General features: G+C 43.2%; 1 protein-coding gene across 3 annotated transcripts in view; it reads left to right on the forward strand.

The window, feature by feature from the left end:
• Nucleotides 1-23,677, forward strand: part of NCKAP5 (NCK associated protein 5) — a 605,696-nt gene that overhangs the window by 828 nt on the left and 581,191 nt on the right. The gene's annotated exons all lie outside the window — the stretch shown is intronic.

Raw genomic sequence — 23,677 nt, forward strand, 5'->3', positions numbered from 1 at the left:
AAAAAAAGGGGGAGTGAAACAGCAAATGCACTGTATTTACTCGAATCTAATGCTCACCTTTTTGAGGCCAAATTGTGTTGCGAAATTTAAGGCGTGCATTAGATTCAATGGCACATTTACATTTGCCAGCAAAAACCTTTTGGGGGAGTTTCAAGGTTCTGAAAATTGAGGTGCACGTTAGATTCGATGGCGCATTAGACTTGAATAAATACAGTAGATTTTACCTTTGTGCACCTGGCAAGATTCTCTGCGCACTCATCTCCCCCATGTTAGGTTCAGAAGGCATTATCAGAGTTCAGAGACATATTCCAGCCAGGCAGAAACACTCAAGGATCCCAGCACTCATGGGAAAATGTGACGCAATTTGTTAAAATTAATCAAATGAAACTTTAACACGTGGCATGATAAAAGCATGTGGTTTTATCATGACAAGCTATTTGTTGTTTACTGTTGTGACAATTGTTTTCTCAAAATTTATCTTCTGTACCATGAAAATAGATAAAAGCAGTATTTTTTAAAAAATGGATAGTGTGATTGAGGGATGGGACCTGGGCAGGTGGTATGGCCTGAAGAGACTCCCAAGGCTCGGGAGGGCCATCTTCAACCTGAGGTTTTCCTACTCCTGTTCTAGTCAGAGGGAAATGCTTTACATGCGTAGTAGGGACACAGGTGGCGTTGTGGGTTAAACCACAGAGCCTAGAACTTGCCGATCAGAAGGTCGGCGGTTCGAATCCCCGCAACGGGGTGAGCTCCCGTTGCTCGGTCTCTGCTCCTGCCAACCTAGCAGTTCGAAAGCACATAAAAGTGCAAGTAGATAAATAGGTACCGCTCCAGCGGGAAGGGAAACGCCATTTCTGTGCTCTGCTCTGATTCTGGCCACATGACTCGGACGCTGTAGGCCAGCTCCCTCGGCCAATAAAGCGAGATGAGCGCCGCAACCCCAGAGTCGGCCACGACTGGACCTAATGGTCAGGGGTCCCTTTACCTTTTTACATGCGTAGTACCAAATGAAAGGCCAGCTGAAATGTTGCACACAACCCCCTGCTGGGTTCTTAATATACAGTGAATGGATAGCAGGAGCCCACTTCATGCATTTAGCCTGGGCACATGAGGGTTGGGTGTTGGCTCCAGTGTTGCCAGATGTGACACCTCCACTTTTGACCTACATGTATTTAGTGCAAAAAGTCTGAAAGGAGGGGGGGTTGCAAGTGTGTTTGCCTGAATGTGTTTACAAGTTGCTTTTTAAGTGGGAACACTGATAGCGCTAAACATGATAAGGCTGGGGTAGAGTGAGTATTCCTGATGTTGTCAGACATTGAGGTGTGTGGCTCATGTGTGTGCCCCCATCTTTTCTCATCACATGTTAAACCTGAATGCTCCAAAAGGGCAAGAATGTTCCCTTGATTTTGCATGTGTCCAATTGACGCTTGATCGTGATGGGGGAGTGCTTTTGGACCCGAAAGAGGGCAGAATGGGGCGTTGGCTTATGTGCACTCTGCCTATGTGTGCAGGGACCAGCAAAGCAACCCTCACGAGAAATGGTCGCTGCCTGTATTTTGTTTCAGTGGGAAGTGAAAACGCATTTTGCCCTAATTAACATTGTCAGATAAAATGGAAGCCTGTAAGACAAAGATGGTAATGTAGGAACCCAAAATGACGGTGGGCTGATGCCTTTTAGCAACAACATACTGTGGAATCCTGCTGCCATGTGGCACTTTCTACCATATGTACAAACAACTAGCTTGTCACACATGGTGATGTTCACCCAATTAGCTACTTAGAAATAATAGGTGCCTCATACATTGTTTATGAATGAAGCAAGTTTGATGACAGAGCTTCAAGTGCAGCTTATGTGCCTCAGTGGAATGGAAGTTTCCCCAGTATCTGGGAGTAACCTATTGAGAACTGCATGTGAGGAATTTCACCTATGTGTTTATGCCCTAATGTACAGGATTTTACTTGGCTCTTCTAAAAGTTTCTCCATCTTGTCGGAATATGCTTCCAATGAGCCAGGTTCCAAACTAGAGTTAAAATAAAGGATTTCCTTTCAATTTGGCTGTCAGATTTTTCAGACTGCCTGTATTTTCAGTTCTGTGTTGCTAATCCCTTGACTAGGTAATATTAAAGCTTGTCAGATGTATTTGAATGCAGATTTAAAAGCCCATGGCCAAAACATCTCATAACCTCATCCTTTACATTTTTGAAGTCTGTATATATTACTTAGGCATTCTGCTAGTTCTCTTACTGGATTTGAGGGAAGGCAGGGATGGTGGTGGTCCAAGGATTTTATAAATTGCAGTCAAAAATCCCAGAATGCTGGCAGATGCTGAGTACTAGACTTTTAATAGACCAGAACCATTTTTATTTTTTTTGCAAAACACCTCAAACCAGACAGCTGACAAAGCAACATGATGGGCTTGGAATATGGCATTTCTTCAAAAATGTCAGAATATGACAAATGTTAAACTGCTAAAAGTTTGAATCACTATCCCCTATATTATGTAGTGCTTCTGGAAAACATTTGTAATGTTACCTTCCAACTTCTATGCTTATGTCAGGCTTCTAAGAAACTCTCAGTGGGCCTGCTGATTGGAATCAGCGTGTAAAGATTTGAAGTGATCAACTTGATATATTTTTGCCTCTAAGGTTCAAATATAAAAGGGAGCAAAACAGTGTCTGTCTTACTTTCCAGCCATTTCTTTAGTGTTGCCAGCTTTTTTCTTTTTAACAGCAGCTTGGATATTAGCTTGGATATGCAGATGTGTTATTAGCATTTATTTCCATGTTCTGGAAAATGTTACCTGACAGTGGCAACAGATAGGAGCCACTGCTCAGTGCCGGATTTATGTATAGGCTAGGTGGGCTGAAGCCTAGGGCCTCTAAATCTAGGGGGCCTCACCAGCCCACCCGCTCCCCAGCGGGCAGTCTCCCCTCTCCCAAAATTGCAAACCTAGGACTTCATGCAAGGGCAGGGCAACTTGGGCCCAGCAACAATGAGACTCAGGGCTAGCCAGTGGGGCCCAACTTGATTTTTTTTTTGGTAGGGCCGCAGTTCACAGCCAAAGTCTGCAAAATCTTAGCAATATAAATAAAATCCATCCAGATTGCCCTGGTGCGGGGGCCCCTTAGGAGTAGACCGCAGGGCCCAATTTGGCCCAGTTGCTCTAATTGCCTTAAGGTCAGCCCTGATGAGACTGTGCAGGGGTTGGACTGACAAACCCTGCACCTTCTAGGTCCCTGGTGTCATTATTCAGAGTACAGACTCAAGGACTTGTTATGGAAATAAGGGCCACTTATTGGAAATCAGTTTTGTCACCTCTCCCCCCCCCCCCCAAGCTTCAGGTTGATGAGCCCAGCCATCTTTTATTCACAGTTGAATAAGCACGGGTGGCGCTGTGGGTAAAACCTCAGCGCCTAGGACTTGCCGATCGCATGGTCGGCGGTTCGAATCCCCGCGGCGGGGTGCGCTCCCATCGTTCGGTCCCAGCGCCTGCCAACCTAGCAGTTCGAAAGCACCCCCGGGTGCAAGTAGATAAATAGGGACTGCTTACCAGCGGGAAGGTAAACGGCGTTCCGTGTGCTGCGCTGGCTCGCCAGATGCAGCTTGTCACGCTGGCCACGTGACCCAGAAGTGTCTGCGGACAGCGCTGGCTCCCGGCCTATAGAGTGAGATGAGCGCACAACCCTAGAGTCTGTCAAGACTGGCCCGTACGGGCAGGGGTACCTTTACCTTTACCTTTTACAGCATGGCCATAGACCTGTGCGTTCAACCGCTGAAATATACACCAAATATGTACCAATGGAAATTTATGTTACTGCTTTATGAATGAACACTGTGTTTTATGAATGGACTCTGTATTTTGTGAATTACCTAAGAGCCACCAACACGGAGCTCTAGAATCTGACAGCTAACCAATCGGGTACTACCAAACAGTGACCCCTGTTGCTGAATGCAGGTAACCAGCAGGGAACGCTTCATTTGCAAGGAATCGTACAAAACAAAGTGTCACTAATAAAGAAAAGTTCCAGGGTAGCAACAGAAAGCAAACTAAAAATGCTTTTGCATTTTTCATCAGAACTATCCAGGAATATCAAGTTATAGGAAAACTGGTGCTATTAACAGTAACCCTTCTAGTCGGTTAATTGATTTGGCAACTTCCATGCACATGATGTGTGATGCTAATTTCCCCCACAAAGAGTTAAATGATAACTCATCAGAGGCAGCGAGAGTTGCAAATGGCAACAAAATATATGTGAAAGGAAGAGGAGCAGGTTTGTTCAAGTGTGTTTGTAATGAAGTGAGAGCAGTAGTTTACTTGCTCGAATTAACAAATAAGAAAGTTTTGAGAATTTACATGCTAGATTAAAATTGATTAATTCATTGAGAAGGGGATTGTAAGAAAACACTGGGGCCTAGTTTGAATAGTGGAGTGCCTGGTATCTGGTGGGCAATCTTATCCTTTATTTCCACACTGTGGCTGCAAACCAAATCACCCGTCAGGAAAGCTATGAGAGTCAGGTGAGGGTCATATGCCCTGTCAATCCCAGCAGGTATATAAGAAGCCTTTGCCCTGGCCAGGCCTTGCATCCCACAATTTTCCATGTAAGAATCCAGAGTCAGTAGGCCCAGAGTCAACAACCAGATGCACAGCCTTCCCTAGCTCAAGGGTCAGGTCAGTAGTGGTACATGCTGCACTTTAATCCCTGGGAGACTGCGAGTGGGGGGCCGGCTGGGGCTGATAAACCATGCAAGCAGGCTCTCCCAAGTCTCTTCCATTCCTTCCTTCCTTCCTTCCTTCCTCCTTGGCTTGGACAGAGCAAGGCAAGCACATGTGCCTGGCACTGGCCTCTCCCCTTCCAGGCAGGGAAGTCTATCTTTCACACTTCACAGAGCCCTGTTGGTGCCTGCAGCATGCACTGTAAATTGCCCACAGGCAGAGAGAAGCCTTGGGGATCAAGGAAGGCAGCAGTGGGGAGGGATCCAGAACTACCTGTAGAAAGCAGGAGGCCAGGTTGGACCTCATCCAGTATAGGGGGTCAGTTCAGGGTCAGAGGAACTGTGTTTTGTCTTATTTTATTTATGCCTGGTGATGTTTTCCTTTTCTGTGTTTAAAATCCTTTTACCTGTAGATAGTCAAGAAAATATTTGTTCTTTGTTGAAAAGCCCAGTCTGGTGCTGTGACCACAGAGTCTCCCCTGCTCTGCCCACTACCAGTGCCTTAAGCAGGGTCCTGTGAGGGGGAAAAGGCCAAAAATGTGCAGGTGCCAACCGTCTAGGGGAAACCCAAAGTCAGGGATTTTCATCTCCAAACCCCAGGAGTCAGCCAGAGGGGTCTCACTGCCCCTCAAGAAAGGCATAAGGAAGTTAGTGTGTGGTGGCAGCTAGTGAAGAGTGACAGAAGCCCAAGTTTATCCAGTTGAAGATTTATTTTTATTTTTAGATTCTAATCTAAGCATGAGTAAAAGATTTGCAAGTGGTGCTACAAACCACAAGAGAGAGACTCGAAAATGCTATGATAATGAAGTTAAGACCAATCACTGCTTTCGTGCATCAACCACTAATTGAAGCAACAAGATATTTCTTGGAAATATTGCATACAAGAACCAGTGTTGTAGTTGCCAGCATATGAAAAATGTCTGACTTAAGCCTGCAAGGCACTTGAACCACACTTTGGAAGATAATTTCTTTGTATTTCCAGCTTGAATCTAAACACATTTCATTTAAAGTAAGTACTATCTGATTTTGATGGAACTTGCTTTTAAGAAAATTTGCTTGGAATCAAGGAAAGGGGGAAAAAATTCTTCAGTATACATTTTTAAATGACTAAAAAACAGCTTGTCAGATTTTGTATAATTGAACTATTATCTCAGAACCGTGTAAGTCTAGAAACTGCTTCTGGTCTTTTATGCTGCAGCTATTTTGTCTAGACTGAACATTGCTACGAGGTTGTAATTATTTCATAATTATCCTCTTTTGAAGACATATTGTTCACTTTCCTGAGGCCCCAAGGCTGAAGTCCATTGATCTATAATGGGAAATTGGACTGAACAAAGGCTTCAGTGTTAGCTATGTAATTATTAATTAATTTGTATACAGGATTTTCTCATGGTTGCAATTTTCTAGTCATTTGTAGTTTAAGCTTTATGTATCAAACCCGGTCAACTAACCCCCTTTCACTGGAATAATTTACTAAAAAGCTTTACAAGTATTGATACAAGTACAGTTAAGCCCACAGCCCATGAGTGTGTTCGACCTGGCGTTTGTTGCTGAAGGTCAACAAAGGTTGTAATCCTTTGCATGCTTCATTGGAAGTTAGGGTTGCCATATTTCAAACAGTGAAAATCTGAACAGAAAAAGTGTTGAGCTTTTTTTTTTTTTTGCCCAAAGTTGTTGTCCTTTCTGGATGTATGGCAACCCATTTGGATGTACTTCCCACTTAAGGTAGGATTTCCTTCTGGATCAACACAAAATTTGTATTTGCACATCAGTAGGAATGCATGGGACATGGGTGGCGCTGTGGGTTAAATCACAGAGCCTAGGACTTGCCGATCAGAAGGTTGTCAGTTCGACAGGGTAAGCTCCCGTTGCTCCCCTGCTCCTGCCAATCTAGCAGTTCGAAAGCACGTCAAAGTGCAAGTAGATAAATAGGTACCGCTCTGACGGGAAGGTAAACGGTGTTGCCGTGCGCTGGTCTGGTTCGCCAGAAGCAGCTTAGTCATGCTGGCCACATGATCTGGAAGCTGTACGCCGGCTCCCTTGGCCAATAAAGCGAGATGAGCGCCTCAACGCCAGAGTCGGTCATGACTGGACCTAATGGTCAGGGGTCCCTTTACCTTTACCTTTAGGAATGCAACAGGCAGCAATTACAAGTGTCTCTGCAGCCACAGCAGGCGCTGTGATTCTCCAGCAGTTTGACCTCAGCCCCAGAGGCACACTCCATTGTCTCTCAAGACAGATGGATGCCAATAAAAAGCTGTAGGTACTTGGAATCAAGGTGTAGGTGCTAATCAGGCTTTCAATGCAAGCAGCCATCAGCTGCTGAATGAATTTGGAAATGAAATATTTAACAGAACCCACTTATTCATTCTGATTGTCATGGATGGGGCATGGGGGAAACACACACCTGTATCCATCATTGGTTTGCTGCTGTTTTTAATTTTATTATGTATTTTGTGGTTTTTATATTGTAATTTTATGTTGTGAACTGCTATGGATGAAGGAAGGTATGCCAACAACAACAGTAGCTGTGTCTCTAGCTTCTCACCCCACTCCTCAGGTGTGACACTGCTCCACTCCTAATACATACATTACATTAGTAGCTGCCACTCCCTGCTGAGTTATTTACTTGCCTCAGAGCAACAGGATTCTGAGCATACAATACTGAATACAGTAACTGTGGACTACTGAGCAGGGCCTGTATTGATGAGTTCCAACTCACTTGACTTCAGGGCTGGCCCAATATATTTTGCTACCTAAGGCGAGGGACAATTTGGTGCTTCCTTCCTGCTGCCAGTCAAGGTACAGAATTTGGCCAGACTGGTAGTTGAATCTCATTTCAACACTGACAATGAGACAGGCTTATCCACTGCACTCCCTCTAGGGTGCCCAGTGTAGGCCATAGGTATTGCATACAGCTCTCTCCATTCAGCATTTTACCAGCCTTCTCCTCACCCTAGCATGTGCATCCTTTATTTTACTTGCTTGGTTTCCCCTTTGTACACAGAAGTTTGCTACAGATGTTGTGTGTGTAAGGAACCTCTTTGTGCCTATGCCACAAAAACCCTGTCAGGCAGATTGGCGCTGTCAGCTCTGACACCCCAATCACTTGTTTGTGGGAATGAATTGCACCAAGTATCTTTCCCTCCTCTTCAGGTAATCAGCAGTAACAATCTGTTTTAATGATGATTTCTACATTACTACATTTCTACATTACTCGGCCACATATGCGTATATCTGGATAGGCATTACAGAGAACGGAATAAAAAATAAAAAAAAAACGGAATCCTGTTGAATTTCTCTTTGTCAAGTGTACAGATTCATCTCTGTGAATGCAAGCCATTTTGCTGCCAAAAATAATAATAAAAAGAATGAAGCCAGGCTGTCCCTTATAAAAAAAGAACAGAAAGGAAATACTTTATGTATAAAGTTGTTCTGTGACACATGTGGAATGTCATTTGTAAAGCAGATGCTGCATGTTCTTAGTAAGAGGCATGTAAATAATGTAAGCTGCCAGTTTTCACAAAAAGCTTTTTATGGCGTTCTACATCAGATAATAGACACTGGAGTGGGAAAGGTACTCTGTTGTTGGCATTGCATCTGTGATCAATGTTTTGAATAACTACTGTAAAAACATTACAGGCGAAGGGAAGTATAGAAGATTAGTATGTTTACTCAGCTTAGTTTTGACTATACTTGCAAGAGCATTATTCTCAAAGGCTTTGAAATTCTGGTTTAGAATTATCTGTGTTTGCTCTTAGTATTCAAGACTCAAAAAACATTTGTGCTTATTGCTCTTTTATTCCTATAGCAACATGTATGCTACAGGAGCATGTGGAATACTCTTGTCCTCTGTGTTCATTCCTTTGAAGCCAAGCCAGGAAATATGGCAGCCCCACCTAGTAAGAAAAGCTTGCTTATGCCCGTGCTTTCTAGACTTTGGCCCTGGAAGAGTCATTGCAACACCCAACAATGTTGCACAAGGTGCTTGTGTAACTTTGGGCTTCTCTCAACATAACCTACCACATAGGCTTCTTGTGAAAATAAAAATTGGAAGGAGAAACATGCTCACTTGGTTAGAGCATGGTGCTGATAATGCCAAGGTTGCAGGTTTGATCCCCATAGGAGACAGCTGCATATTTCTGCATTGCAGAGGGTTGAGCTAGATGGTCTTCAGGGTCCCTTCCAACTCCTCTACAATTTTATGATTCTCACACCTCCTTGAGCATCTTGGAGGAAGGGTAGAATTAAGAAGAAGAAGTTGTGGACCAGGCCCTGTGTTGATTGAAGGATGCACATTGTGCTCAACTCATTTCCCACAAATATAATAAAAGTAGGAAATACAATCTCTTCACAGTATGACTATTCCTATTCAGCAATGGTAAATCTTACCTTGTGAGATGTGGACCAAATATGATTATGATTCCTTTGAGACAGGACTACTCCAATTCAAAGGCAGGGTATGCATGAGGCTTGATCATCAAGATAAATGATAAACCAGATGACAGACTGTTGTGTGGTTGTTTTTTTGTTTTTTGGGGTGTTTTTTTTTGCTGATTGCAATTTTTTACAATACCAGAAGTATCACAAGCTTACGTTTACATGATTGTGTCATTAAAGATATGCTGCTGTTGTGAGTAGCTCATGTTATGCTGCTCTCTAGTGGCTTGCTGAGTTAATAAAAACACTGTAAAAAAAATAAATGAACAGAACTGAAGAACACCTCTCTTTTTGGTCTTTCATAAGCACTACGAAAATAGGATGTTAATAAATCAGGGGCTTTACAATCCCTGGCTTTTATTTTTAGAAATAAAGGTATGTGTATGCTACAGTATACATACCTTAAGATAGATGCCTGTTATGCAACATTATTTTTTTAGTCACTGCTATGGTGCATAGTGTGTCATTTATTAGGGCAACAACTTAATTGGTTAGATTCAAAAACTTAACTGGTTAGATTCAAAAACTTTTAGGCTGCTGTCTTAGGATGTGGGAGGAGAGGAGCCCATTGGAATGGAGGATGAAGAAGTGCTTTTGTACTACCCTGTTTCCATCCAATTGGAAACAGTGGTGGTGGATCTGATAATAGATCTCCCTTTCCAAAGCTGGAGCTCTCTCTTTCTCCTCTGAGATGGAGATCCAGTGCTCCCTATAAACCTTGGGGTGCCCTTCCAGAACCCATGAAATTGTAGGCTTAATCTAAAAAGTTGGCCTCTCCGGGCAGTGGAGTTTTAAAAATATAAACAGGGATGGGTAACCTCAGGGCCACTAGCCCAATGCAGCCCCCCCCAGCTTCCTCCATCTGTTCCTCCTGGCTTTTTCCAGGCCTCTCTCTCCCCTCATTGCCCTTTTCCACCTTCTTCTTGGGCTGCTTGGAATGTTTCCTGGAGCTGTGGTACAACCTCTTGCTTGCCTTGATGGAGGATGCACAGAGGTGTGGAGAGTGGAATGTAGCCTACTGTGCAAAGAAAGGAAACACATACTTTGCTACACCCACCTTTGCCTCTGGTCTTCCCCGCAAACCTGGCCCCACTAACCAGCTCCCAGAGGGATGCCCGGGAGAGAATGCAGCCCTTGGCCTAGGAAAGTTTTCACAACCCTGTTATAAAAAGTGCAGAGGGCATGCACCATGATAAAAGAGGTGGTTCTCAAAGAACAAAAAAGTGCTTCTAACTTCATAAAATAATTGTGTTGGGATTTGTATATCATATGAGTGTTAGATGACTTACTAATCTATCAATTTAAATTGAGAAAAGCCATAGTTTGTGTTAAGTTGTGGGCGAACATATCAGACGACACAGCGATTCTTCCAAAGCAGCTCTTTATTGTAAGCTGGAACAGAACTAACTGAGGAGCTCAGTCAGCCTGCTTATATAGAGCTCCAGAACAATGTAACTGTTGCCATTTTCTAAAACTATCCAATCACTGAACGTCACTTTTCGATCCAGGGTGAGAACTTCAGTACATAACAGTTTGTATCCAAGCTTTGCCTTCATGGAAAGTACTAGTGTGGCACTTGATATGTCCCCACTGTTACCTTAACTGTCTGGAACTTGAGGGTTGGGTAACCCTCCGGAACAGAATGGAACATGTTGCAGAGAGTGGCACTAGGTCAGGGGACACTTGGAAATTGGGTGGGTGGAAGTTCTTTTTGCAAAGGCACTATTAAATACAGCTCTTTGCTTTTACCCATATGAACATTTAACCAATTGACCAAAGCTTGCATGCTTCATCCAATTTGAATAGGTTTGCAACGGTACATTTTATATTCCTTTTGTGAGTTTGGAAGAGGGGAAGAAGTTATTGTTTTGAGCCTTGTTGCTTTCAGTTTAGCTTACAATCTGGATCCTCTTGTAACAGTCTCTGTCCTGGCTTCTCAACTCCCCAACAACTCAGATTTACTCAGGCTATTTCTCACAAGCTGTCAGAGTTGTGTATAATAAAGTGAAATAAAATACAAAAGACACAGGGTTGTGTACAATGTAGCGCCAAGCTAAAGTCACTTAGTCGTATATGTGTGCTGATGGAACATTGTTGAGCAATGGGAAACACAATATATATTGTTTGCAATGGCTTCCCCAGCAAGGATCAACTGTTGTTCAACAAGAGTCAGCTGCCACACAAGGAAAAACACAAGCATATTACCAAATATTGTTGTGCAGCATATTGCACAACAAGAACCAGCTGTTTCACAAGAACCATCTGTTGTGCAACAAGCTTCCACTACTGCAGATGTTGCTTTGGATTCCTTTGACAGAGTCTAATAACCAGATACGATGGCACTGGGACACAGTTCTCAAGCTGAGTCCATGATGTCTGAACTGGGTCTATAAGAATATATTACACAACATACTGAAAATACTCCCTGCTCCTAAACCTACAACTTAAGGATTTTCAGTGTTGCAGCATTCATATGCCTGAAAGACTTACATTACCTAGAGAGAACCACACCACTTCTACTCAAAAGAAAACCAATCCATGCATTTATCTTCTGATTACCGTATTTTTGATCTGAAATGATGCTTATTTGCTTTAACCAATAGTATTGGGAGTAGGGAGTAGCACCCTATATAGCACAATGGGAAACCAATTATGCTTGATATTGGCTCAATTCTCCCCATTCTCATTAGCAAGAATTTGAACTGATTCCAAGGTATGTAAGTTGTAAATAAATTGTTGAGCTGTGGTTTTCTGTATAGCAATTCCACCATTACCTCTAACCATTCAATATGCAGTATAATAGTAAACATTGTGAAGAAAGATTTCGGCTCTTTTATCTAAAACTGGATTTTAGATAAATTTTCTTTTCTAGCATGGAAAAACTGTCACAAAATATGTCAAAATTGCTGTTACTGATACAATGATGGACTTACATCCTGTTAATGTTTCATTCTTTGAAAGATTGATACATGACACAGTATTGATACTCTGTCTCACCTCCACCGTATACCTCCCCCCTTCCTAAATGAAATTGATCACATCTTCTCTCTGTGTTTTCTACATACATACTATTATAACAAATATGAGTTGCTTGCATTAACAATACTAGCTGGGATGTGCTTCCCTCTGCTGGTTCATTTTTAGAATACTGTAGGTTTGAAATAAAAAAGTAGAAGCTAAGCCAAGGGGTCAGATTTATACTTTAGAAAAATGCATGTGGTGTTTATGCAGGATTTTTGTGTCAGCATCATGTAGGTAGGTCCTTTAATTAATTAATTGGTATTGTGAGAATTTGGAACTTGGTTGGTTGCATTTGGTTGGTTGCAGTGCGGTTTGTTTGTATTGGGGGCGAGGTGTTGGGTCAGATTAGCCATATTTATTCATATGCTATTGGGGGGAATAGGTCACTGTCCCTCTCCCCTCTGTCCCCAACCACACAATGTCTATGACAATAGTGTCTCAGACTGAATGTAAACAAACTGAAAAATACTCTATGTATTGAATATGGAGACACTATATGTACTTTTCCTTGTTTATTTGTTTGTTTTGTAACACAAGAAAATCTTCAATAAAAGCTAATTTAAAGGGGGGGGGGGGGAGAAAATTGCAGGTGGTAACAGTCCATCCAGGACTGCACCACTTCAGAATGCCTAATTACTTTCTCACCTCAAAATATGTCTATTATTATTATTATTATTATTATTATTATTATTATTATTATTTCACTTCCCATGAAGTATCTCAAAGCAATTAATAATATAATGGCTCCCCAGATGCTGTTGGACTCAAGATTCCATCAGCCACCAGCAAGCCTGGTTAAAGGGATGAATAAAGCCAGATGGGAATCTCCAGAGCGAGGAGTTATGGCCACACTGGCAAGGGTTGATGGGCGTTGTAGTCCAACACAACTGGAGGGCAACAGGTTGGGGAAGGCTGGTAGAACAGTGGAACTCCACCTTTGAGCAGGAGTTCCATTTGGGATGGGGAGGGCAGGAATTACCACCCATCACCTAAGTGTTGGAAACCACGTGTTTTTATTTTTTAGGAGCAGCTATATCCCTTTATGTTCCTCTGGGACACGTGAAACAACCACAACACATGTTTTTAAAAGAGCACTGTGTTTTGGCATTGCACTTTAAAATCTATTCAAAAGCAACAACAACACCACCACCAACACTGGCTATGGAATTCCAAAACAAACCCCCAAACAAGCCACTTGGGATCATCAAGACCTGAGTCTAAACTGTGCTTCTTTTACTTCTACACCTTTGCTATGATGCAGAGATAGGGGACCTGTGGCTTCCCATATGTTGTTGGACTCCAACTACCATTAGCCACACCAAGCATAGCCAAAGGCCATGGATGATGGGAATTGCACCCAGCAGTATCTGAAGAGCCACAGGTTCCCTGCCCCAGTCCAATGAAATCTTTTAAAATTGTAATCTTCCCTTTGTGGACTCAAAAGTATGTTCCAATGGAATTTACCTCTGAGCAAATGTCTATGTAGACCATGCTGTTAACAAGTTTTACTTTTTTTATTGACAGCATTGAAAATGGCTGGAATTCAGTAGCTGAAATTTATTCACTATGAGGTTGATCCTGCCAGTCCTTTTTATCTAGTAACCCACTGATTGCAGTTTCCTGACATGTGGCTTAAAGGGAGTTACTTCTCATGTCAAAGCTTCACAAATAACATTTCAACAGAGGGGGCCTCAGAGCCTCAGTGTCCTTATTGTTGGGATGTGGGAATGGAATCCAATTTCTCTGAGTTAATGTCTTGCTTGATACTGTTGTTCTCTGAGAAACCCAAGGTCTATCAGTCTATTTAATTACCTGTCTACCCTTGTGTCTAACACCAGCAAGGCTTTTGCACATTAGGATATGGCAGAGGATGCAATCACTCAGTCATCTGCCAGCTCCACTAGATGACTTTCTGAAATGCATTTTCCCCCCACATGGGACTACTTCACTGCTTGCTCCTCATGGAAGACTATGTTTAAGAGGAGGCAACAAACAAGCCTCTCGTTCAGGGGGAAAACCAGAAGGTTTGCCATGTGCTTCGCGGGCTGAACCCACACATGTGGTAATTGCAGCTATCAACATACAAACTAGAAACATGAAACTGCTAGCAACAGTCAGCCACATGGTGCATTGCTTCTCGCTTCTCCTCTCTTTGGAAATAGACCCCAAATGTAAACGGAGTCATACATGGCAGCTCACCACATGGTGACTGATGCTAGCAGTCTGTATGTAATGTAAACTTGCAGTGTGACAGGACTGAAATAGACTGTTTGTTGATATCTATTTGCAGACGAAGTTGAGCTTGTGGGGATTCTCTATTCAGATACGGCTTTCTGTTTCAAAGACATTGGCCTATGTAACCAGGTTATTATTATATATTAAAAATAAACCACAGCATTGGCATGTATATCAGAGATCATCTAGTCCAACTTCCTTTAAATGACTGATACCTCACAAGCCCCAATGTAAATTGCTGGAGAAACTAACAAGTTGGAGAGGTTGGAGAGGTTTAGGAGGCAACTTCCACAAATCGGCACTTCTGCTACTGTTTACTCCAGCTTAGAACAAGAGATAAGCCGCCGTTAAGCAAGCACCCCCTACCATACATCCATATATACCCATATACCCACTATGGTCCTCACCAGGAAAAAATACAAGGACCAAGGAATTTTGCCTAATTCACCACAGAGCCCGATGGAGCGACGAAGGAGACAAAGTAAAATTACCAGCTACTTTCCTCAAAAAGACTCGAGCAAGAGAACTCAGAATGAGAGTATCCTAGATGTAGCTATGCCTTTGCCACTCACAGTGTTGGATTGGTCAACACAGCTAAAGGACTTGCAAACAAACAACAAGAGGACAAACCACCCAACAAATCTGGCCCAAGAACTTGCCATAGCAGAGAATGCTACAAAGGTTAACACAGCCAACACACCTGATGCCAATCCTCATTCGTCACCGCTGGAACTTGGAGGTAATCTTTCAACCCATTGGTTGAAAGCCAATGACTGCGGAACAAAAATGTGGGGTGATTATCCTCAGGAGCAGATATACCAGATTTCTAAGGATCTCCTTAACGTTAAAAATTTTTTAGCGATAACAAACGGGCTGCTCCTGACCCTAGTGGATAATTTCAAACAACATGTGAGCGCTTCAGACCAGAATACAAATCCCCTAGCCAGCCCGGATCCACCACTCCCCAGCAAACCCCGGAGGAAAAAAGCCGAGCCTAAGATGAAGAAAAGCAAAAACATGAAAAACCCAAGGCGGCTTAAGACAACTCACCGCACCTGTAAAAAATATTGGCAGAAGCTCTTTAACCTTCTTCCATCTCTTTCCATAAGTGGAACAAACAAATCCAACTCGAGTGCCATCAAAGAGACACGTAAAGTAGATACACCCATAAAAGAATCTAAATCAAGTTTTGAAGAATCAACACCGAGCTGGGACAAAGGAACTAATCCATCTGCAGTTATACCGCCCCAGAGTCCTCTTATGGCCAGCACAGAATCTGTAGACAGAGGTGAGCAGGCGACCCAAACTACTGAGGGGAACCACTCCTCCCAAGTTCGACAGATGTTGTGTCCCAAAAGAGAATGGAGTTTAGTCCTAATCCCACAAAAGCTTGTCTTTGCTAACTACCCTAAACCGCATAAATTTTATGCAGGGTTGGACCGTATAGACCACTTTTTGTCCATTATAAGTGGCATTCTACCGGGGGTAGTAAAAGCAACTGACATAGCCGCTATAGAGTATCTACATCAAGATGATTGCTCGGTACGAGCATTGATTACTTTTTTAGATCATAATCTGGCCAGTTTCATCTTTAGAGCTAAAAACCTATTCAAAAAAGAAAGAATAGTCCTATTAAGAATATTTGAAAATAGAGCACCTGCAACCTCTCTGATGGGGCCCAAGAGCATAGGAATGGAAGTTCACAAAGGGGAAAAAACCAACCACCAAAACCATCGAAATAGAAAGCATAAGCTCCAGCAGGATCATCCCCACCAAACAGCACCAAATGAAAAAAAGGAAGCCTCACATCCAACTAGCGTCGGGCCTCTCACGTGGGATAGTGAGGACTCCGCTTGGGAAGAAGAACTCTCGCTGATAAAGCGATTCTGGTCACTGCATTCCCCAGCTCAAGCTGAGATCCTGAAAAGACTTGATTTACTTCGAAGCAGACTAGAAAAAAAGGATGATCAAGGTGAGACAATGAAGGACCCTTATGTGCAACCCATATCTCCCAAATGTCTGGTGGATAAGAAGACAGTGGGAGGCACCTTTAAATGTGTAGACGTGGAATTACAATCTGAGCCCCCTGTGATGTACAATAAAGTAAGACCAAATCAAGGTGTGAAACCTCAAAGCTCCTGGCACAGCTATCTCAAATTGTCTTCGAATGAATTAGCTTCCCCCCCAACTCCAAAAACTAGCCCCAAATCACCAAGAAAAGAGGACCACTACACTCTCTCCAAGCAGTCAGCCCCGAAAAGAGCCAACGGGTGTGTTTTTTTAGACACCAAAGAATTGCTGGACATGGTGGTGTCATAGATCCAGCTCCCCGAAGGGCCCGGGGCCTAAAAGTGCTGTCTTGGAATATCGCGGGTTGGCACGCCAAGAAAAATAATCAACAATTTTTGTGTTACCTTAAGCAATTTGACATCATCTTCTTTCAGGAGACATGGCAGAATGACCCTATATTTCTTAATGGGTATAACTGCCACTACCTGCCTGCCTCTCCATCTCTGAGGGGCGGCAGATCTAGTGGTGGCTTAGCTTGCTTCATTTCCACGGAGCTGGCGCATTCTCTAACAGCCCTACCTAACTGCAATTCTGTAGCAACAGCCGCTCTACTTAGCTTCAAGAGAACTACTCTCTTGCTGGTCAATGTCTATATTCCCCCAGGCCAAAAAAACCCCGTTGTCAAGGCTACATGGGCTGAGCTAGAGGCGTTTTTAGAGCCTCTCGAATCTACTTACCCGTCTGCCCTGACCATTGTGTGCGGAGACTTCAACGCTCGCATAGGAACAGATGACAACAGTTTATACACTCATTTCAACCAATTTATGGACCCCGAAGAACAGACGGATATTGGCGCGACACGACTGTCCAAAGATAGCAGAAGTAATTTCTCAGGTCTCTGCTTAGTGCAGGCTGCCAGACGGAGGGAACTGCTGATATTAAACGGCAATATAGAGGGGGACCGCCCCGGGGAATATACCCATTTCTCCAAGGCTGGGGGAAGCGTTATAGATTATATCTTAATCTCAAGATTTGCTCACAGCTTTGTAAGGAAGTTCCAAGTGGGCCACAATACTCTGAGTGATCACCTGCCTCTAATTTTAGAGCTTGCAGGTCGGCCTTTTGACTATTCTATTGCCGAGCCACAATATATACCTTCTGCAAATTTGGTTATACCTGCCCCCAAAAGACTCAAATGGTCCCCAATACTGAATGAAAACCTAACCCTCCTTCTTCAGTCAGTAGAGTTAAAGCGTATTCGCTCCGCTATCGTATCAGGCAATTCAGTAGCTGCGATCATGGAACGCTTTAAATTACTTTTGGAAAGATTGAAACCCCATTTAACAACAGTGATACATTGCTCCGCTACAAAGAGGGCAAAGGACGGAGCTAGCTGGTTTGACCTGGAGTGCAGGCAAACAAGGAGACAAACGAGAACAGCCTACCGGAGATACAGGAAATCAGGGACTGCCCTCCTACTTAACGCTTATATTTATCTGAGACGGTCTTACAAACAATTACTAAGGAGAAAGAAATTGGAAGCTGAAAGAGCCGCTTGGCACAGTTTGGTTAAGGCATCGCACGAGAAAGATACTACTTGTTTTTGGCGAACCATATCTGGTCTACTGGACCAGGAGCGTACTAATTCCATCTGTACAGTGGAACCAATGGAGTGGTTGCGCCATTTTCAATCGTTGTTCTATGACCAGGAAGCCCAACATTACAAACTATGCATCCAATTGGAGGACCTACCTCATTGGCCACCAGTAACTGCGAAGGAAGTTGAGAATTTAATCGCACAACTAAAGAACAACAAGGCCCCAGGGAATGATTACATCCCTGCCGAACTTCTGAAGTCCAACATTGGCTGGTGGGCCCCCCTGCTGGCGTCTTTATTTTCTTGGATCGACTCAACGGGTTTACTCCCAGATGGTTGGACTGAGGCAATAATTATCCCAATCTATAAAAAAGGACCCATGACAGACCCGGCGAGTTATAGACCAATCAGCCTTCTGCCTATACCCAGCAAACTATATGCCAAACATCTTTATACCAAGCTAACTAGCTGGCTGGAAACTGAAGCCATTCTAGCGGAAGAGCAAGCGGGTTTCAGGCAAGGCAGATCCACCATAGACCATTGCTTCATCTTAGCCTATTTAATTGACAAATATGCCAAAAAATCCCGTGGGGTGTTATATGCAGCCTTTATCGATCTAAAGGCTGCTTTCGATTCAATTCCACGTGTAAGACTCTGGGATAAATTGAGCACATCAAGTATAGACAAAAGACTATTATTTCTGATGAGCTGTTTGTATAAAGACACGGTGCTGCATGTAAGAACTTCGTTAAATGGCCATCTTATAGGACCAGTTCCTGTCAGTAAGGGGGTCAAGCAAGGTTGCATCCTGGCCCCAGTTCTATTCAACATCTACATCAACGATATGGTTAACTGTTTGTCATCTCCGGACTTCCACGCCCCCAAACTGGCTGACAAAGCAATATCAGTGCTTTTGTACGCCGACGATGCGATACTCCTATCCCGAACAAGAATAGGCTTAAATAGGCTCATAGGTGAATTCTCAGCATACTGTAGGAGAGAGCAACTTGCAATAAACTATCAGAAAACCAAAACTATGGTTTTTGCAAGGAAACACAGACAGTATAGCTGGAGGATGGATAACCAGACAATTGAACAAGTCAAAGCCTTCAAATATCTGGGTATCGTTTTCCAGTCGACTGGGTCCTGGGATGTCCATCAAAAATGTGCCAAAGAAAAAGCAGCTCAAAGTATCAAGATGCTGTCCCGCTTCTTCTACACGAAGGGGGGCAGATACATCCCAGCAGCCCTTGAAGTTTATCAAGCAAAACCTCTGGCGCAGTTACTGTATGGGGCGCAAATCTGGACGGGGAACCACTGCTCCAGTCTTGAATCTGTCCAGTCTAAATTTCTAAGGCAGATTCTCGGTGTCCCCTCCTGTGTTCCAAACGCAGCATTAAGACTCGAGGCCTGCCTTCCATCTGTGGAAACTCGGACTTGGCAGAGAACACTCAACTATTGGCTTCGTCTTAATCTGAATCCACCTGGTCTACTGCCTTTAGTAATGCAAGACTCTCACAAAAGCAAGTGGTTCAAAACCGTGCATCAAAAACTCCTTACATGCGGTCTGCACTCACAGTCCCTATTATCAATGGGCCTCATCAAAGCAAAGAGTCTAATAGGCCAGCGCCTGAAAGACATCGAACGACAAAACAACCTGACCATCTTAAAGAAACTGTGCCCATGGTATACATACTTTCCCCCTTCTCATTTTGACTCTCCAGCTTCATACTTGTCTAAACTAACCATCCCGAAATACAGACGTGCCTTTACATTGGCTAGATGGGATGTTCTCCCCTCTGCTGTACTCGAAGGTCGTTACCAAAAGACTCCATTTGAAAAACGACTCTGCCCATGTGGAGATGGTAACACGGAAACAGTGTCTCACGTCCTTCTTTCTTGCCCCCTCTACAAAGACCTAAGGAATGAGATTATTACTCCACTCATTCTCTCCAACCCCGGCCGTTCATCAGACATTACACTGTATTTTCTATTATCTGATACGGAAAGTCAGATAACAGAGAAGGTCGCGAGGTACATCGAGAGAGCTGCGAAATTGAGGGCCACCATCTGAGTGACAGACTTGTTCATCCGACGGACCACCTTTTGCCTGTTCTTTTCTTCCTTTTATCTCTATTTTTTACTTTTAACTCTTGTACAGCTGTGGCCTGTTGGCTTTGCTAATAAAGTTTTGTTGTTGTTGTCCAACTTCCTGGTGATGCAGAAAACTCACTGCTTCAGCATCCCTGATAGGTGGCCATCCAGTCTCTGCTGGAAAACTTGTAACTAAGGACTCTCATCCAACTCTTTCTGAGGCAGCCTTTTATACTGTCAAAAAGCTCACACCACTACTACGTGCTTCAAAACGTTTATTCTAAACCCCCTTTATTGTAATGTGAACCTGTTGATGCGGGTCAAATCCTCCGAAGCAACAGAGAATAAATTTGGTCCCTCATCTATGTGACAGTCCTTATTTAAAGGTGGCAGACATACCATCTCTTATTTGTCTCACTTCCAGGATAAACAAATCAAACACCCTCAATGTTTCATTACACATCTTAGTCTCACCATCTTTGTCAATCTTCTTTGGACACATTCTATTTTTTCAATATGGATCTCAGAACTGGACACCATAGTCCAGGTCAGACTTGACTGAATCAGAAAAAGGTGGTACTGTTATTTCTCATAACCTGGACACTACTTCTGTTGATGCAGTTGAGGATTGCTTTAGCCTTTTTATGCTGATGTGTCACACAACTGAGTCCTTTTTTTTATTGTGGCCTACTAAATGCCCTGTATCTTTTCACATGTACTGTTGTCAATCCAGGCATCAGTTATCCAGTATTTGTGCATCAGAGTCTTCTTACTTATGTACAGAATTTTATACTTATCTTTGTTGAAATAATTTTACTCAAATTTTGCCTATTTCTTTATCCTGCCATCTTGGATTCCATTTCAAAGGATACTTGTAAAAGAAAACGATAATACAAAATTGTTGGGCAGCTAGTTTTAGAAGTGCAAATAAGCCTGAGCAAAATGCACAAGGGCTTAAGCCGGTTGGGATCCTCAGCTTCACAGACAAGTTCTTTTGGGAAAATGGAAAACAATGACAACAATGGTTCCAATTGTTAATGTTATTTTACAATCGAGTAGCTTTCTGTATACGGCACTCCAAAGGGCATATGAGATGTAATGCAATCTATTGATGTTATGGTAAATCCTGTGTACAGTGGCCTTAAGGTGGCTAAGGTGGGAGGGGCAATTGGCTGGACCTCTGCTGTCTACTTTGGCTTCTTTTGTGAAGTGAGCCAAAGCAAATACCAGCTTTGTTATAACGCAGCCTCTCTCTCCACCCCCTCACATGTCATTTCCAAGTCTAGCTCTACCACCGATACACAAGCAGCTGCTTTGCCTTTTTGTCTGGGAATTGCAGATGAAGTCTAGTTACAGCCTTATTCCGAAGGCTGGCCATGCCTGTCATGTAAAATGTCATGGTGCCAGCTTTGAAGCTGGCTGGACAATGGCCCCAAAGCAGTAATGCCAGCAAGTAATGAGTTGAGAGAATAATCGTATAATGCAGCTGGTGCTCCTCTCAGCAGAGGCCCTTTCGCTGGGCTTGCTCTTTGGTCTTTATTTGCCTTTCCACTTGATGATCTGGTTCACAGGTAGCAAGTGTGAAGAGTACCAGAAATGTTGAAATAAGGGAGGGCTGCTTCACCTTCCCATCAGCCTCCAGCATTGTGAATCTGGGCTGAATCAGAGTTCCATTAAAGTCAGCAAGGCATGTTGCCACATTATCTATAGAGAAATAAAATGAATTTAAGACAACCATAGGATTGTTTCTGGCTTCTCTTTATCAAAAGAAATCTAGTGAACATGCCTGGAGAAAAACTTCATCATTTGGAGAACTAAAGCAACACAATGCAGTTTAAAAACAACAGCCACAAATTGACTGTAGTGCCCTGGGTAGCGACTCATGCTTCCCATTTTGGGAAGCTCATATTTTCCCTTTTTCCAGTCTAGCAGTCATTCAATGAAACCAAATCACAGAACGGGATCCTTGCTCTCTGCATTACAAGGCCAGCTGACAGGTGGAGGGATTGATTTAGCAGAGTCTTGCTGCTTCACAGCAGGACTCCAAACAGACCCTGACAGAAGGAAGAGTGCAACCAAGGAGCCCAGAGGAATCAGGTGGCCCAGGGAGACAGTGGGAACTCTCATAGTCTTGGCATCCTCAGTCTGAGCAATTTATCTCTGAGTGGGGCTGCTAATCTCTTGTTTTGCCCGTACCTCTATATGCTTCAAAACTGGACCACAAGCTTGTCTCAGGTGATGCCATCAGCTATAGATTATTGTTTGGCTGTTACCACTGCTGTTTTGTCCATCCCATGTCTCTAGCTCCACTGGGCCCTAACCCCCAGCTTGTTCTGCTCCTCTTCACATACTTGTCTGCATAATCTAAATGCACAGTTGGCTAGAGGCAAGAGGGAGGAAATCAAGGGAGAGCACTGGATCCATTACCACAATCACCTCAATTTAGAGGAGTCTTTATTGGAATCCCCAAAAGACAGGATATTGAGTCTTGTTCAAGAGGAAAGTCTCTAACACAGCCAAAGTCTAGATTAGCAGCATCTGTACTTAAGAAAACTGGCTGCATGATTTCATCACTGGTTTTCTCATCCTGTTATCCAAAGTCTGTATTTAATTTTGCTTGTATGTTTACTTTTTAAAAAATGTTCAGCTCACTTTTTATTTGAAAACAAAAGGCAGGTCACAGCAACAAAACCAAAGAACAATACAATCTGAATCCCATATTAAACATATTGCATCTGATGCTGATAATAGCTATACACTAAAATATCAGCTAGTCAAATCAGTAAGAGCTGCTCTAAAAAGAAAACTGGTGAAGCCAGACTTTTGTAGGCTTTTGTAAGCCACACTGCTAGGGTTGGATCCACTTGGGAACTCCTAATTGGAACTCCCAAGTGGATCCAACGTCTGCTGAAAGCAATGTGGCTTGCATTTGGCACCCAATTTAAATGTTACCGAATGCAAGCTGTGCTTGCAACGGAGTAATTGGGGGCTTGCTTTTGATGCCAACTTTAAATGACACACCCAATTGTTCCTTTGCAAGCACAGCTTGCATGAATTCAATTCTGTTTAAATTTTGTGCTAAATGCAAGGTGCACTACTTCAGTTAGGAGCAGATTCACCTGATGTTAGGTGACTGACAGGGATGAGGGAGAAAGTCTATGAAATTCAAAGTTTAATACAGTGGTACCTCGGGTTAAGAACTTAATTTGTTCCGGAGGTCCGTTCTTAATCTGAAACTGTTCTTAACCTGAGGTACCACTTTAGCTAATGGGGTCTCCTGCTGCTGCCACGCCGCCGGAACACGATTTCTGTTCTCATCCTGAAGCAAAGTTCTTAATCCGAGGTACTATTTCTGGGTTAGCGAAGTCTGTAACCTGAAGCTGCCTTATGAGGAGGATGCTTCATCTGGTAGTGCTCCCTTGGAGCTCACCAAGGTCTTGGTCTTGTGGGCTCTCTGCTTTGTATTGGATGTTTGGGCACTATATGCTTTCCCCATGAGTCTTGACCTTCCATGGAACTGGGCACTTGGGCTGTGTCTGCAAAACACTAGCTGCTTAGTTGAA

The sequence above is a fragment of the Podarcis filfolensis genome (genome assembly GCF_964270895.1).
Source record: "Podarcis filfolensis genome assembly, chromosome: 1".
NCBI classification, from domain to species: domain Eukaryota; kingdom Metazoa; phylum Chordata; class Lepidosauria; order Squamata; family Lacertidae; genus Podarcis; species Podarcis filfolensis.